Source organism: Sapajus apella, unplaced genomic scaffold, assembly GCF_009761245.1.
Source record: "Sapajus apella isolate SASKATOON/1434 unplaced genomic scaffold, GSC_monkey_1.0 scaffold32, whole genome shotgun sequence".
NCBI lineage: Eukaryota > Metazoa > Chordata > Mammalia > Primates > Cebidae > Sapajus > Sapajus apella.
Window position 1 is genome coordinate 1,066,213 of NW_022436972.1, and position 15,290 is coordinate 1,081,502.

The window sequence follows — 15,290 nt, forward strand, 5'->3', positions numbered from 1 at the left end:
AACAGGGTTTTGCCACATTGGTCAGACAGGTCTCAAACTTCTGACCTCAGGTGATCCCCTCCTCGGCCTCCCACAGTGCTGAGATTACAGGCGTGAGCCATCACGCCCAAGGTATCTTCTAACTAGCTTTGCTACAGGGACCCCTCTCTTCTAGAGTGCCCTCTTACAAGCCATATTCCCCATGCAATCTCCTGGACTGTTTCCATTTCTGTGCAGGCCCTTCCCTCTTTGAGTAGAATTATTTCTACTACTAGTTATCTAAATCAGAGGTGACCAAAATATGGCATATACAGGTGCTTTTCTTCCCAGTGAAATATCTTCATCAAGTATTCATAATTTTTAATTTTCAGTAAGCCTGAAATTAGCCTTATAACCTTCTCAACTCAGGTCTAGGTAGCCATAATCAATCATTCAGGGCTAACAACAGAAGTAAAATGTGTTTGTCTGCTTCACCTAAAGTCATTGGGAAGCAATCCTGTGGGATCAGCGGGTGAACCTCTTCCTTCCTTCTTTACAAATACAAAAAATAACTTTGCTAGAAAAGTATGTGCACAGCTCCAGGTGTGTTACCTAGAAAAACTAATATAATTATTAGAAGTGAACATTGTTGACTTCAACTGACCAGTTGGTCTCTTAGAATTCATTACAAGTCCTGACAGTCGGTGCTTCCCATCTACTTCAAAAGTCTAATATTGACAACGAAGCTGTTTCCACATTCCAAATTGTGTTTTATTCTTGAAATATAGCTTGAGCCTCTCTAAACCACTGCAATGACTTCCCCAACTGCTTCATCACTTCAACACATTTCCCGTCTGAATACTTCTGGTATTTGATTTGGTTCTGCCTCATGCTGTACTGGCCTTAGAGTCTAGAGCAGCTGAAGACATTTTTGAAGCTAGAACAAAAATCAGGATTGAGACAGAAAAATCTGGCTGCAGACAATGAGGACGTGTGCTTGGGGGTTAAGATTCAATGTGAATGTCCAATCACATGGTTACCAGCCTGTTTATCCTGTAGGCTTTTCAAGTAAAGAATCAGATTTTGGAAGGAAGAACAAAATCTTTGCCTTGCTCAATTAAAAAATAGATTTTTAGAGCTTCAGGATATGTGGCAAAAAAACAAAAACAAAATAAAAAATAGATCTTTGTCTTGTTCATTCTGCTGGTTTTCAGGATCTCAAATAAAAAGTTCGATGGGGCCAGGTGCAGTGGGTCATACCTGTCATCCCAGTACTTTGGGAGGCTGAGGCGGGCGGATCACCTGAGGTCAGGAATTTGAGACCAGCCTGGCCAACATGGCAAAACCCTGTCTCTACTAAAAATACAAAAACTGGGTGTGGTAATCGGTGCCTGTAATCCTAGCTACTGGAGAGGCTGAGGCAGGAGAATTGCTTGAACCTGGGAGGTGGAGGTTGCAGTAAGCCAAAATCACGCCACTGCATTCTAGCCTGGGTGACAGAGCAAGACTCTCTCAAAAAGAAAGAAAAAAAATTGATGGAAAAAAGAGTTTATCACAATTATTCTTCATAATGTTTTTCAATTATTCATAGTATTTCTAACCCTCATTACTTTAGCTGTCATTACAGAGTGACATTTTTCTGGAGACAAGAATTCTCATTATATACCTTCTACATTAGAAACTCCTAATCAGTTCCTATTTGAAATTGCTCTCCTGTCAATCTACCAGGACAAAGAACAAATAGTGAGTGGTGGGATACTCAAAAGAGGCAACCAACTGGAGCCTCTCACATAAAGGACAGAACCTTTTTTTTCTCCCAGCTTGGAAAATTTGTCCTCCTGGAATTAATCAGCCAGTCTTCTGAATGCCAAAATAAAACAAAACATCAGCTTTGTTAAAAATCCCTTCACAGAGGAAAACATGAAAATAGAAATATATAGATGTAAATTTAGCTTAAAGTTGTGTTTTGTGTAGCATTTCACCCAAGCCTAGTGCAAAATTATAAATTTCCTTCATTTTAAAAAGCCACATCCCTGTTCATTTGTTGACCTTCTTTTTTTTTTTTTTTTTTTTTTTGTTTTTTGTTTTTTTGAGATGGAGTCTCCCAGGCTGGAGTGTAGTGGGACGATCTTGACTTACTACAACCTCTGCCTCCTGGGTTCAAACAATTCTCCTGCCTCAGGCTCCCAAGTAGCTGGGATTACAGGTGGGTGCCACCATGCCCAGCTAATTGTTTATATTTTTAGGAGAGATAGGGTTTTACCATGTCAGCCACATAGTCTCCATCTCCTGACCTCGTGATCTACCTGCCTTGGCCTCCCAAAGTGCTGGGATTTCAGGCGTGAGCCCCGTGGCTCAGTGTTGGCCTTATTTTCTAAGACTATTGGACAACTTTTACTACTCCAAGATCCTAAAGCTGTTATCCATCCTTATGCCTTTACATAAGCTGTTCCTCTGCTTTAAATGCCATTACTATCATTTTCTGATTAAAGTGCTACTCTCATCAAGGCAAACCTCTGTGAAGCTCCCTTTTTTGTTCAAGTGTTCTTCTCTCTTTCCATCTCCTTCCTCTAACCTAGGTGTGGTGGCTTACTCCACAGAACTCCCATGTCACTCATTTTCAGTGTCTTCTATTAAACCACTTAGAATATTGTAATGAACTCGCTTTTTTCTTCTACCAGACTCTTTGTGGGTTCCTTGAGGGCAAGGATCATGTTTTATTCATGTTCATAGTCTCATCACTCAGTGCAGTACCTGATTTAATCTAGATGCTCATAAATATTGAAGATATTTTTATATTTCCTATTTTCTACATGTAATTTACTTCGTATTTCTTTTAAAGTTTCAATCCTTTTCTTATTCTCTTTAAAGCTCTGAAACTAGAGACAAATTGACTGTTAGTGACTCAGGAAACCACTGTTTTTCAGATCTGTACAACGGAGCTATTGACACAAATATGTATTTTTTTAAAATGCACCTTAGGTTCTGGAGTACATGTACAGATCATGCAGGATTGTTGCACAGGTACCCACACGGCAATGTGGTTTGCTGCCTCCATCCCCGTCACCTGTATCTGGCATTTCTCCCCATGTTATCCCTCCCCAACTTTCCTATCTCCCGCTGTCCCTCCCCTAACTCCCCCCGCAACAGACCCCAGTGTGTGATGCTCCCTTCCCTGTGTCCATGTGTTCTCATTATTCAACACCCGCCTATGCGTGAGAACATGTGGTGTTTGATTTTCTGTTCTTGTGTCAGTTTGCTGAGAATGATGGTTTCCAGATTCTTCCATGTCCCTACAAAGGACACAAACTCATCATTTTTTATGGCTGCATAGTATTCCATGGTGTATATGTGCCACATTTTCCTTGTCCAGTCTATCATCGATGGGCATCTGCGTTGGTTCCAGGTCTTTGTTATTGTAAACAGTGCCACGATGAACATACATGTGCATGCGACACAAATATATTTTAAAAGTCTATAGTAAAAATAAATGGCTTCTCTTGAGAGAAAAATGCTAAATAAAAAAAATTGGGGTACACTTTAGAAAGCCATTTGGCAATATTTTATGAAGTTAGACATACATTCTACTGATATGGTTTGGCCCTGTGTCCGCACCCAAATCTCATCTTGAATTGTACTCCCATAATTCCTACATGTTGTGGGAGGGACCCAGTGGGAGATAATTTGAATCATGGGGCAGTTTCCTCCATACTGTTCTCATGTAGTGAATAAGTCTCATGAGATTTCATGGTTTTATCAGGGGTTTCTGCTTTTTTATCTTTCTCATTCTCTCTCTTGCCAGCTGTGATGTAAGATGTGCCTTTCACCTTCCACCATGATTGTGGAACATACGCAGCTACGTGGAACTGTGAGTCAAATTAAACCTCTTTCTTTTGTAAATTACCCAGTCCCAGGTATGTCTTTATTAGCAGTGTGAAAACAGACTAATACACCTCCCTTATGATCAAGTGATGTAACTCCTAAGCTGGGCTGAGTGGACTAATACATCTACTTTATGATCAAGGGATGTAACTCCTAAGCTGGGCCCAGTGGTGCACATCCACTGTCCCAGCTACTCTGGAGGCTGAGGTAGGGGAATTGTTTGCCAGGAGTTTCAGGCTGTAGTGAGAGCTATGATCACACCATAGAACTCCAGCATGGGAAACATAGTGAGACCCACAAATTGCCATAAAAAGAGAACAGAAAAACAAATTTTGATATATTCATACAGTGGAATACTACTTTAGCAATAAAAAGAACTGAACCACTAGTACATGCAATATGATTGATTCTTAACAACATTCAGCTAAACAAAAAAAGCCACAGGAAAAAAGAGTAAAAGCTGTATGGTACCATTCATATGAAATCCAAGATTAGACAAAACTAACTTATGGTTATAGAAATCAAAATATTGGCCAGGCTCATGCCTGTAACCCCTGCACTTTGGGAGGTCAAGGTGGGAGACCATTAGAGGCCAGGAGTTCAAGATCTGCCTACATAACATAACAAGATCCCATCTCAATCAACCAAAGTATCAATCAGAAATCAAAATATTGTATGTTTTTAGGTGGGAGGGGGGTTGACTGGAAGGGATGTCTACTCTGTGGTTATACTGGAGCAGGGAGAGGGCAATTCTGGTTCCTTTGGTTTTGATGTGGGTAGGGAGTACCTTCCTAAGAATATGCACAGGAGATAGAAGCTAAGGCCCGCAAAGTAAATAAAGGTCTGGTAGGAAGAAGGAATGAATAGCTAAAAAACAATGTCCCAATGTCCACTTTGTAACCCAACCCCTCATTTAGTATTGGAACTCCTTCAACATCCAACTGAGCTAAAACAATATATGAATTAAACTAAATATTAGGTACCCTGCATCTAAATAACTCATCCCTAGGGCCTCCAGATTAAAAGGATGGATTAAATACCCTCATCTAATTTTGTTCCCTCTTAGAATCCCAATAAATGTGTGTGTGTGTCTAAAGACCTAAAGCATAGTGAGGATAAAAAATAACAGCAGCATTTTGAAGGCTGAAAAACAAATGGACAAACGCCAGCTGATATAGGTGACTTGAGAGCTCAATCCCAAAACGGCAATGAAAAAACCTGAAAAGCAACCCTTTGTGCCCTGCAGAATCTTCTAAACACGTAAGACTAGGTAGCACCAATTACCTCCTTGGAGTTTCATGAAAATTAATTAAGATAATATTTGTAAGTGCTTACTGGCACATAGAATGAGCCCTCAGGAAATATTAGCTATCACTACCACCGTCATGCCTCTGGTTAAAACAAGTCAGATTCTCAACTGTCTATAGAAAAAGATTCAGCATTCTTTTTTCTTTTTTTTAATGGGCACAGAGGACATTTATTTAAGACGGTGGTTTTCAAAACTTTAAAAAAGTAGCAGACCGCTTGTTTTGTAAACGAAATCTTACATGAACCTTACTATAGGAAACAGATAAATGCGGTGCTCCTCAGGAAGCAGCAAGGGTGTGGGGCCTGGGCTCTACCCTCTCACTTTCCCCCTTGTCCTTTAAAGGAGGCTCTGACATCCCTGAGGAACACAATTGGTTTAAAGGGAAAGGGAAAAGAAGTTAGGATTTAGACAAATAAGTAAACGAATAAAAGCCTATCCTTAATGTGAAGAAGTGGAGCTGGAAAATCACCACTCTGTAACCATCATAGTAAAAACTGCTTCAAGAATCATTGATGAATACTTAATCCAGGAGGGAAAGTTTGTTTAGAAGCAGGATATTTGCGTGATCTTCATGCAAACAGATTGCACATAAGGGAGAAAACACTGCTTATATGAGGGCAAACATTACTGACCTGCAGACTTGAAAAATGTGAATGTCATGTAAGGCAAGAAAAGGTTGAAGTGCTTCAAATTAAAAGCTAGGAAAGATACAGCAACTATTAATAAATACAACATATGATTTCTGACTGGATCATGTACTTAAAGAAAAAAATGCCATAAAGGACATTATTGGGACAACTGACATTTGAAATGTGGATTGTAAATTTGATACAGTCTGGGTGCCTGTAGTCCCCACACTTTGGGAGGCTTAGGCAGGCAGACCACTTGGGCTCAGGAGTTCAAGACCAGCCTGGGCCACACAATGAAACTCCGTCTCTACAAAAAATTTAAAAATTAGTTGGGCGTGGTGGCACCTGTGGTCCTAGTTAGTTGGGAGGCTGAGGTGGGAAGATGGCTTGGGCCTGGGAGGTGGAGACCACAGTGAGCTAGGATCACGCCACCAAACTCCAGCCTGGGCCACAAAGCAAGACTTTGTCCCCCGCCCCCCCAAAAAATTGATACAAGCAGTGTATCAGTGTTTAGCGTCCTGAATTTCATAAATGTACTGTGGTTAGATAAGAGAATGTCCTTATTCTTAGGAGACACGAACGAGTACAGTATATGGCCTAAAGGGGAAAAGATATGTGTGACCTACTCTCAAACACTTTAGAAAAAAATATATACAGTGTGTTTACGCATATGGAGAAAACAGTGGTTCTTAAAGTGCGATCCCTGGAGGAGCAGCAGTGTCACTTGGGAACTTGTTAGCAGTACAAATTCTTTGGCCCAACTAGAATCTACTAAATCAGTAGTCTGGGGTGGGGCCCAGGAGGCTGTGTTTTAACCTGAGCATTCCTGGTTGTTCAGACACATGCTGAACTTTGAAAACCACTACTACAGAGAGAATAAGAAAACAAACGTGGTGAAATGTTAAAATCAGTGAATGTGGGGAAAGGGCATACAGGAGTTTTCTGTATTACTCTTGAAACTTCCTGTAAGTTTAAAATTGCTTCAAAATAAAAATTAAAAACAAAATTACCCTGGTACAGTAAATGTAGTAGAGGTGTGGAGAGGAGACCTGAGAGATAGAAAGGCAAATTACAGGGTTAACGCAGGAACCATGCATGAGGTGATGTGATTTACAACTAAGACTGTTGCAGCTCCAGTGCCTAGTGACGACAGCTTCTCTGCAGTCTTCAAATAACAAATCTCCTCCTTGCAGAACTAACCTGAAGAGGAGGGTCCCGCAATCTCTGTAGAGAGGTTGCCTTCAGAAAAGCTTTCAGGGAGCATGAGGAAAACAGCAGTCACAGCACTCCAGATTTCTGTCAAGGGCTGATCTCACAGTGACATTCTCGTTCATTGCTGTAATTTTCACCGGTTTTTGGAGTCATCCAGTCATGTATAAATTATTCCAACTGGCGAGATCTTCAATCAGAATACTACTGCTAAAACTTTCATATTTGATAAACTTGTGAAAATACATATCTTCACCAAAACCTTTGAGAGGTTTAATGTCCAAGACTGATTGACCGCTAAGGTATGTGACATGAGGTTGAAACCACCTTTGCAAAGATTATGAAAGTGAGGTAAGTCTAGCATAGCTGACTGCATCCTGCTTCCAGCATCACAGGCTTGAGTCAGCATTCTTTGGCACCATGGTAAGAACCTTTACCATCTATCTTTGGCTTTATTTTGCATCATTCTTGTTTTGCATGGGCGACACTACATGCTTGTACTCACCAGCACATGCTACATTGTCTCCTGCAATGGAATGCTCTTTTGTCTTCATCTAACGCCCACTCATGTTTTAACTTCTTGGGCATCACTTCTTTTAGGAAGACTCTTCAGGAATCAAGAAGATGAGAAAGATCAAGCCACTGAGGGACAAAGGGAAGAGCATGCATCAAGATCCCAAGGCCAGAAAGAACTTGAAGTGCTTACGTAACTAAAGAAGGCAGCGGGAGACACAAGGAAGGGAGGGAGGAGATAGGAGGCCCCAAGTGAACCTGAAAAGCTAAGCAAGACCTTGTTTGTGCAGGACTTTGTAAGACAAGGTAAGGAATTTAGATTTTATTCTAAGAGCAACAGAAAGCCTGTGGAGGGCTGTAAGCAAAGGTGTGATATAATCAGGTTTATATTTTTAAAAGATAACCCTGGCTACTATATAGCAAATGGAGAGAACAGGGGCAAGAGAGAAGAAAAAGTGGCCATAAAGACACCATTGCTGTAGTTCAGAATGAGAGTATCAGCGGCGGTGGCCACAGAGATGGAGAGAGGTAGGCCAGCTGTAGATATATTGACATGTTACTATTTTACAATCAGAACTGGAACAAAACTTTCCAGGGGATTCCATATGGAAGGGATACGGGGAAACTGAAAGATGAAACCAAGGTTTCTTGATTATACCATTTACTGAATGGGAGGAAATACTGGGGCAGAAACAGGCTTCAGGGTAAAAATCAAAAGTTTTTTGTTGTTATTTGTTTTGAGACAGAGTCTCACTTTATCGCTCCAGCTGGTGTGCAGTGGAATGAAAATGGCTCACTGTAGCCTCAACCTCCTGGGCTCAAGTGATTCTCCCGCTTCAACCCCCGCACAAGTAGCTGGGACTATGGGCGCATACTATCAGACCCTGCTAATTTCTGTATTTTTTGTAGAGACAGGGTGTTGTCATCTTGCCCAGGCTGGTCTCAAATACCTGAGCTCAAGCAATCCGCCTGCCTGAGCCTCCCAAAGTGCTGGGATTACAGGCGTGAGCCGCTGCATCTGGCAGAAAATAAAGTTTTATGAGCTGGGCATAGTGGTTCACACCTGCAATCCCAGCACTTTGGGATGCCGATGTGGAAGGACTGCCTGAGCTCAGGAGCTCAAGGCCAGCCTGGGCAACAAAGGGAGACTCTATCTCTACAAAAAAATTTTTTTAATTAGCCAGGCATGGTTGTGCATGCCTGTGATACCAGCTACACTAGTGGCTGAGGCAGGAGGATGGCTTGAGCCCAGGAGGTAGACGCTGCACTCCAGCCTGGGCAACAGAGCAAGATTCTGTCTCCCCCCACCACCAAAAAAAAAAAATCCTAAAACTTAAAAAAGGACATGTACAATTAATTTTGGCTACTCTAGACACTCTGTGTATGGGATAGCCCTACTCCACAAGGGGCAGTTTAAAAAAGAAAAAGTAAAAAAGAAAAAGACTTTGGACATGCTGAGATGCTAAAGAGTATCCAAGAATACATGTCAAGTTGAATAGAAATTTTGAGGAAAGGCTGGAATCAAATCAATCTGGTAGTAAGCAACATAGAGATGAAATTTAAAATTATAGTTATAGGAGTAAACAGAATTACCCAGGAAGGCCATATAGAAAGAGGAGCAGGGGACCTAGCCCCAAGATCCAGGGAAAGGTAGTGACTTTACAGGACAGGGAGAGGAGGGAAAACAGCGAAACAGACTGTGGAGTGGTCAGGAAGGGTAGTGTGTCATGGAGAAAGAGGTGGCCAACAGAGTCCAGTGCTTTGTGCAGATCATGAAAGAACAGGGAATGTCTTTTGCCTTTGGCAACATGTAAGCAGTTGATGCCTTGATAGGGGCAGCTTTAGTGGCATGACTAGTACAGAAGTCAGATGAAACTGAAAAATGAACGAAAGATGACAAAGTGATAGTAGTGCTCATGTATTAAACTATATGACACTGCTGAACTTTCATAATTTTTGATGCATAAAACCAAAAATTTCATGACTCCTCTTTTCTGTTTTCATTTGACAGAGGAAAAATGAACATATAGGGCAATAGTAGGGAATGTGAGATCAAGCAGAGTCAGAAAGAAGAGGGTTGCAGGTTTTAGGTGGAGCACCAGAGCGTGTTTGTACAGGTTAAAAATGAGGCAGTTGGCTGGGTGAGGTGGCTCACTCCTGTAATCCCAGCACTTTGGGAGGCTGAGGTGGACGGGATCACATGAGGTTAGGAGTTCAAGACCAGCCTAGCCAACATGGCAAAACCCTGTTGCTACTAAAAATATAAATATTAGCCAGGTATGGTGGCACACGCCTGTAATCCCAGCTACTTGGGAGGCTGAGGCATGAGAATTCCTTGAACCCAGGAGGTGGAGGTTGCAGTGAGCCAAGATCATGCCACTGCACTCCAGCCTGGGCAACCAAGAGAGACTCTCTGAAAAAAGAGACAGTCATCAGCTAAAAGAAAGGTGGGAGACGGAAGAAAGGTTTGATAATCAAAGAAATGACGTGAAATAATCTTTAAATATAGAGTAATGTGAGACAAACTAGCAGATGTTAAGGTTTGCTTATTTCTGCTTGAACCTCTGACTGTGATGAAATGAAATGCAGCTCTTCGGGAAGAATCTTAAAACAGGATAGACTGTAATCCCAGCACTTTGGGAGGTCAAGCCAGGCGGATCAAGAGGTCAAGAGATCGAGACCATCCTGGCCAACATGGTGAAACCCCGTCTCTACTAAAAATATAAAAATCAGCCAGGCGTGGTTGCATGCACCTGTGGTCCCAGCTACTCAGGAGGCTGAGGCGAACAATCACTTGAACCCAGGAGGCAGAGGCTGCAGTGAGCCGAGATTACGCCACTGCACTCCAGCCTGGTGACAGAGCAAGACTCCATCTCAAAAAATAAAAAAACAGGATAGAGAACATGGCCCCCCATGTCACTTGACTGAGTTACAATGTTCCTGAAATAGTAAGTGAACTTGACCTTGTCTTTTCCTACATGAGGATAATGTCTGAGAGAGTTAGTGATTATGCTTCTACAATCTATAACCAAATGTACTTTAGTAATCTATAAACAGACGTACTCTTACACCCAAGCTTTAGTGAGATTTCACACATACAGAACCCCCACAACCTACACAGAAGCAATGCGCTGAAACATCACTCTGGAGCCCTTTGAAAGAACAGCCCTCAGTGAGACTTCTGAATAAAACTAACTTTAATTATGTAAAAGCTTCATTTTTCAAGTTGACAGCAGGTAAGCAGATTAACCCGGGAATGCAGTGGGGATGCTAAACAGTAAAGTACCCATTTGTTAATGGTTGATCATGAATTTATAGGAGGGGCTAAAAACACAAATGCCAACAGGAGCCAGACAGGTAAATGACTGAAGCAGACTGAGTGATGGAGGAACTCAAGAATGCATGCCCCATCTAAAGGGGCAGCCACTGGAGTGCTGCCACCCAGACTATCAGCTCTATGCTGCCAGATCTCCTGATTTTTCAAGAGAAGCCAGAAATCTTGATGATTTTTTAAAATATCTTAATTTTCAGAACATCCTATGGGCTCAGAAAAAAAAAACCATATCTAAGTGCAAAACACTGCAGTGCACAGGTAGTCGACTAGTTTGTGATTTGTCATCACACCAGACGACCTGTTCACAAGATTTTCTTCAATGGTGCTCAGCTGTGGAGGACTGTCATGGTTGCATTTATCCAAGGTTCTATACATGCTAAGAAAGTGATGGGGGCTGGGTTCAGTGGCTCACGCCTATAATCCCAGCACTTGGGAGGCTGAGGTGGGTGGATCACCTGAGGTCAGGAGTTTGAGACCAACCTGGCCAACATAGTGAAACCCCATCTCTACTAAAAATAAAAAATCAGCCAGGTGTGGTGGCGGGTGCCTGTAATCCAGGTACTCCTCATGAGGCTGAGGCAGAATTGCTTGAACCCAGGAGGCAGAGGTTGCAGTGAGCCAAGATTATGCCACTGCACTTCAGCCTGGGCAACAAGAACGAAACTCCCTCTCAAAAAAGTAAAAAGGAAAAAAGTAATGGGAAAGGAAAAGTGACCTGAGGTAGTGATTGCTAAGGGTGTAATTGTAATGATTAACTACAGAAAATTAAGTTGACTAAAGATGAATATAGAAGCTAAGGGCTAACGGTTACAGTGAAGGTAGAGGAGTCAATGTATTGAAGGAATCAATACTAATCCTTTTCCTCCTCAAGTTTTTCAGGAAATGATGTAAGTGCTGATGACAGTGGTCACAGAATGTATACATTTAAAAAATGGTGCCGTGGCCGGGTGCGGTGGCTCAAGCCTGTAATCCCAGCACTTTGGGAGGCCGAGGCGGGTGGATCACGAGGTCAAGAGATCAAGACCAACCTGGTCAACAAGGTGAAACCCTGTCTCTACTAAAAGTACCAAAAATTAGCTGGGCATGGTGGCGCGTGCCTGTAATCCCAGCTACTCAGGAGGCTGAGGCAGGAGAATTGCCTGAACCCAGGAGGCGGAGGTTGCGGTGAGCCGAGTTCGCGCCATTGCACTCCAGCCTGGGTAACAAGAGCGAGACTCCGTCTCAAAAAAAAAAAAAAAAAAAAAAAAAATGGTGCCGATGTAGTTTTTAGAAATTACAACTTCCAGATGCATCAGGAGAGTGAGTCGAAGAAATGCAAATTTCAAAAGCGGTATTATTTATATTCAATCAGATAAGGATTTTGTTACTTAGCTGATTTTAAAAAAATGTATCCTAAAGATAATACATATAATCGTGAGAAAAACATCAGACAAATCCCATGATTAGGACATCCTATAAAATATAAGACCAGTACTCCTCAAAACTGTCAAGGTCATCAAAAGTAAGGAAAGTTTTGAGAAACTGCCACAGCCACAAGAGGCATATATGGAGATGTGATAACTAAATGTAATGTGGTATTCTGGATGGAATCCTGGAACAGAAAAAGGATATTAGGTAAAATCGAAGGAAATCTGAATAAAATAACTTTAGTTAACAGCAGTGCAACAAATGTAACATATTCGCATAAAACGTTAATAACAGGGGAAACTGGATGCTGGGTATATGGGAATTCTCCGGATTTTCTAAAAAAAATTAGGAGAGTCTTAAAAATAAACCATATTGAGAAAATACATATTTTTAAAGGTGTAGTTAATAAAACCATGGCCACCTATATATTTAATATCTTAATAATGGTCAATACTGTTAGAGCCTCCCTTCATTGTCCCCTCTTTACCAGATATGACCGCTTTTCTAAATTTGATTTTCATTCTCTTGCATTTCTTGACTTTACACGTTTATATAACTAAGCAATTGACAAGTTTTAGAGTTGAATGTACATGAATTGTCATACTATTTTTCTACATCTTTCTCTTTTTGCCTCATCACATTTCTGAGTTCAGTCCTGGTATATTGGCGTATAACATTACATCCTATTAACAGCCCATAAAGTATTTATTCTCTTATTGATGGACGTTTCTAATTTTTTGCTTCTACCTACAGCGCTGTTACATACATCCTTGCTCAGTTACCAAAGTTTCTACAGGACGTATAGGTAGGAGCAGAGTGCTGGGCTTTAGTGATTGAATATCTTGTTTTACTAGGTTTTGCCAAATTGCTTTCCAAAGAGGTTTTAACATTTGCGCACCTACTAGCAGGTGCGTATGTTTAGACGTGTGGAGGAAAAACTCTTTAAAGACATACAAACTAGATAATATACTTGCTTCATTCTCGTTTGACTTTCGTACCCACGCAAATTATTTCTGGAAACAAATAGGCAGCTGCTACTAGCCCTTTCAGCAGCACCAGCAACAGTCTTCCGTAGTGAGGCGCAGATACAAAGCAGCTTCCGGCGTAAAGAGAGACGCAAAGGAGCACGTAAGCACGTTCTGGACGTCAGCGTCCTGTTCGCCGTCCTCGAAGGCCCCTTTCCGGGCTGTCTGACACGATACAAGTGTCCGCTTGTGTTGGCCGGTCGCCTTTCTTTCGCAAGAAAGAAAAATATCCTCACAGACTCTCCTTATTCTCAGAGACTATTTCCTTCCCTAGAAAGGAGTAGCTTTTGGCTGGCTTTTCGTTCAGGCAGCGCCGCGGGCAGCTCACAGGCCCTTGTAAGGCTCCCGCCGTGGCCCCACCTCCTTCCTTTCGGCCGGAACCGCCATCTTCCAGGTAGGTCCTCTGCGTGGCTCCCGGGCGCTAAGCGTTTCACAGACTAGAACCGCTATCTTGTGGCCGCAGAGGTAGCATTGGGACCATGGGGAGACTACCTAACCTGTTTGGGATCCATTGGCATGGGCGGGTTAAGCCGTGTTCTGCTAGACGGAGGAGCGTGCGCCGGGTCGGGCCTGGGCCATGGGCTGAGAACCCGACTGCGATGTCGCGGCCCTGCCCGGGGACATTTACTAGAAAGACAAGGCTCAGTCGCTTGGGGTGAGGCAGTTCGAGTTAATCTGGAAAAGACTTCGTTTTATGTCCCCGTGGTTGCATCCCCGGTACCGTGAGTGGCTCGCTCAGATAGGCTTTGTGGGGGCCGCGTGGCCTGAAGCCTTTCTAACTCCTTTTGGTGTGGGTTTTTTGTTCCTAATGTTTTGATGCTGTTGGTTGAGGACGTAAGGGGTAGTAGGAATGGGTTTGAAGTCAGGTGTCTGCTTTAATCTCCTGTGAGGCCTACATGTGTGAAAACCCGGGCTCTTGATCGGAGAATGGGTCCCGGAGTTGTTCTGGGTAGTGAATCCTCCCAACTCGTGGTTAATGCATGAGATGATTTCTTACTGTTTTTAAAATTTTAACCCCACATGGTGATTGGACGCAGGGAAAGTATTTTGAGGTTGCAACACCAATATTTGTACCGAGAGGAGATACTGTTTTGCAAATTCTAGGGCAGCATGCTTTGAATGAAGGGAAACATTTAGCCGTAGTTTATCTTTTTGTCTAGTTTGTGGATGTTAACAGGCAGAGTCGGGCAAACTGCAGGTTACTCCTTATAGTGGATTCTAGTTGCCATGATTTTAATACTGCTACAGACTGAAGGGTCACTGGCTTGGAAAGCGCGTTCAGTTTCTACTGTATGGGGTCCATGTGGAAAATGTATCCCTTACTCAGAAACATGGATCTAGCTTGAGTCAAGAATAAGGTAACTGGTTCTGCCAGTTGGTGATTCCACAGAGTGGCTTGAATCTACATAGTAACACTCCTTGTTTACTAACTTATCACAAGTTATTGGAACTTCATGTACTTGTAAGGCTTTGGGGATTAGAACTGGGTACCTGCCATTTAAGGGATTCGTCCATTGTAACAATGGTTTGGCTTTGGTGAGTTCAGTGAAACATGTTTCCTTGCTATACAATTTTTATTAAAATGGTACTTTGAGAGCCATTCTTAAGGAATTGTTAATAAACTTAGAAACCAAACTGTATTACAATGTTGTTAATACACTAAGCCTGACTGGTGTATTTTACCTGATCATAGGAGTAATGACCAGGAATAGCACTTTTTTTTAATCTTTTTTTTTCTTTTTTCGTTTTTTCATTAAAATTTTTTTTTGCTTTGTTTTTTTGTTTGTTTGTTTTTAGCACTTCTGTCAGAATGACCATCAAAACTATTATTTTGGCCTTTTGGGAAACGAAGGAAGGTTAATTTCTAAATGCCTATGGGTGAATTCTTAGATAATGATAAATTAGCTGCCAGTTAATACTGAGCACTTTACAGGGGCCAAGAATTTCTGAGTTCTTTGTGTTACCTCAGTTATGAAAGTGTTCACCCTCATTTCACATGTGAAGATGAGAGGTGAAATGGTGGG